The sequence below is a fragment of the Python bivittatus genome, unplaced genomic scaffold (genome assembly GCF_059951505.1).
Source record: "Python bivittatus isolate LINGU-HERP-01145 unplaced genomic scaffold, Pbiv_v1 ctg000330_np1212, whole genome shotgun sequence".
In the NCBI taxonomy this organism is placed as follows: domain Eukaryota; kingdom Metazoa; phylum Chordata; class Lepidosauria; order Squamata; family Pythonidae; genus Python; species Python bivittatus.
In genome coordinates this window covers 37,928,062-37,930,633 of record NW_028277058.1, presented here as the reverse complement: position 1 = coordinate 37,930,633, position 2,572 = coordinate 37,928,062, and the positions used below count along the sequence as shown (strand labels likewise).

The 2,572-nt window shown below is 43.9% G+C and overlaps 1 pseudogene; it reads right to left on the bottom strand.

The window, feature by feature from the left end:
- Nucleotides 1-508: 508 nt before the first annotated feature.
- LOC103064819 (urotensin-2 receptor-like) lies at nucleotides 509-2,572 on the bottom strand (annotated as a pseudogene).

Below are 2,572 nucleotides of genomic sequence, written 5' to 3'. Positions count from 1 at the left end.
TGAGGCAGGAGTTCTGAAGAAGGGGAAATGATCATCCACAGGCTCAAAAGAGCCAAAGTGTTTTCAAAGAAAAAAGTAATTTCAAATGCACCATAGCTGAGCCAGAAATAAATTAATCCAGCTTTTAAACAGGGCAATCTAATGAGTTCACAGAGGTCTAGAGCTGTACTTGAATTAATGCAGAGCCCTCACACAGAAATAGCACCCAGCCCATTAACAAAATGGCAACATGCCAGGAATACAATATTACTACCGAAAGCCAGGAGGTAGCTATTTATTTATTCTTAAATGCATTTGAGACTGTGGGATTTTAACCTAGCATTTGACTTCCAACTTCCAACAACGTCTTTTCAACTTTGAGAAAAGAATCTAAGCACTATCAAGGAGGAGACGCTGGGCCTTTCCCCACCACATATTCAAAGGGGTACCCACCCACCCTGGAACAGAAGAAAATGGGCTGCTGTCTGCACTTTGAGGTAAACAGATAGGAAACAGACCAGCATGGGTTTCAGGAATGCTTTTTATTGTTGTAGGGTATAATAACAGCACCATGAAAGTAAGTCTGTCAGAGTTTTTATCTACTACATCTTATACCAAACAAAATCAAGGCAGGGCTATTTTCAATTTCTTTCTCAAGACTGAGTAATCTTTTCTGAACCTCCTCCTGGCAATGGTTCATCCATCCTTTCCTCATTCCCCTCACCAACAGTGGTGTGTGCAGGTACAGAGTTTTGAAAGAGCATTCAATTTACAGATAAAACCACCCTTAAAAAAAAAAAAAAAAACCTCCCCAAGTCCATGCCCACTGCACAGCTGATCCATGGACTCGGGGAGGTAACAGGTACAGCGGGAGGCTTTTTCATAAGTGCCACATCCTGAGCCTGGCCAGGAGGTGATCTACAGTTTCCACAAGGCGGTAGGAAAGCCTGGTTTGAAAAAGGTGGATTCTCTGTCTCCCTAAAACAGAATGATCCTGGAGGAGAGTGAAATGGCCAGTAGGTGCCAGGCTGATCCATCCCCTTTGGCCACCTGACTGAATCACTGACAGCAAAATGCATTACATTTTGCACACCTATATCTAGTATCTGCAGCAAGGTGCTTGTGGTTACCAATTTACCATGGGTATCTCCTTTAATGCTAACTGGTTTTCCTTCCCCAACTGATTTTGAAGAAAAATGAAATGGGAATTCAAAGCAATGTCCCACTCTCTAGCATTATTTTTTATTCTCAGTAATACTTCTAAGTCTTCATAATCCCCACTAGCAATCCTAGGAAATAAAATGTTGAGTGGCTGCAGCCCATGCTTAATTTGGAAGTGTGCTTATCTCCTCAGAATAAGGAAAAGGTAAGCTGAGAGCATCTTACGGGTCTCCAGAGGGTAGGTAAATGTGCCCACAGACCCAAAAAGGTTGAAGTTCTGGAATTAAGTAAGATGAACCTTATGGACAATGGCATCTTTGGCATTAATTATCAATGGATATCTTCTGTTTCTTCAGTCTGGTGCAACTCCCTGTGCTGCAGATACAAGTTCTGCTTGGGGTTTTGCATCTCTCACCCTCCTAAAGAAGGCGTACTGTCTGCCTTGTCTTTCCTCACACTGAGTTGATATGTATTCACGGTAATTCTTCGTTAGCAGAGTATAAAGGAATGGGTTGATGCAACTGTTGCTATAGGTCAAGCAGGTAACACCAAAGTTGAGGTAAGCTTGAGTAGTAGGCCCAATCTCCAAGTCCGTTGGCCAGTACAACTTGGCTAATTGCCAGGCCCAGAATGGTACAAAGCAAGCCCAATAGGCCACAATGATGCTGAAGATCCTGGAGAACAGCTTCTGTTTCAGTATCCTGCCCATTACCTGAGGCTGCATAGCTTTTGTGGAAATCCAATAGGCCCATGCAAGACGTGAGTACAGTACAGCTAGGACAAGGCCAGGCCCTAGGATGCTAGTGCCAAAGAGAACTGTGAGGTAAACTCGGAAGGCATCAGGTGTCCACGTGGGAAAGCAAATATGTTTATGGCTTCTGCCTTCCTGCTGCTGGATCATGACCATCATTGGTATGGTAAGCAACAATGAGAGAAGCCACATAGCAATGCTGGCAAGTTTGTGATAACTATTCCCAGCAATCCTAGCCCTTAGCGGTCGGGTCACTGCCCAATAACGTTCCAAGCTCATGGCTGTCAGCAGAAAGATGCTAGCATGCATTGTGAACAAGTCCAAGCTAAGCAAAAATCTGCATCCTGCATCTCCAAAGAACCAGTCCTGGGCAAAATATGTACAGACCACAAAGGGAATAGTGGAAAGGTAGAGTAAGTCCGCCAAGGCCAAGTTAATAACATATACACACAAACAACTTGCTGAACGAATTGCCATGCTACCAAATGCCACCACCAGTGTGTAAATATTCCCTGCCATCCCAATGAGGCACATCAGGAGGAGGATTGTTCCCAAAACTCCCGTGAGAGAACTGTGCTCCCTAAAGTCAACTTCTTCATCAGAGAAATTGCTCCATGATGGTTCTTCAATGAGTTCCGCCATCACTGACTAGCCAAAATGCACTCCAATTCTAGAGAAAAC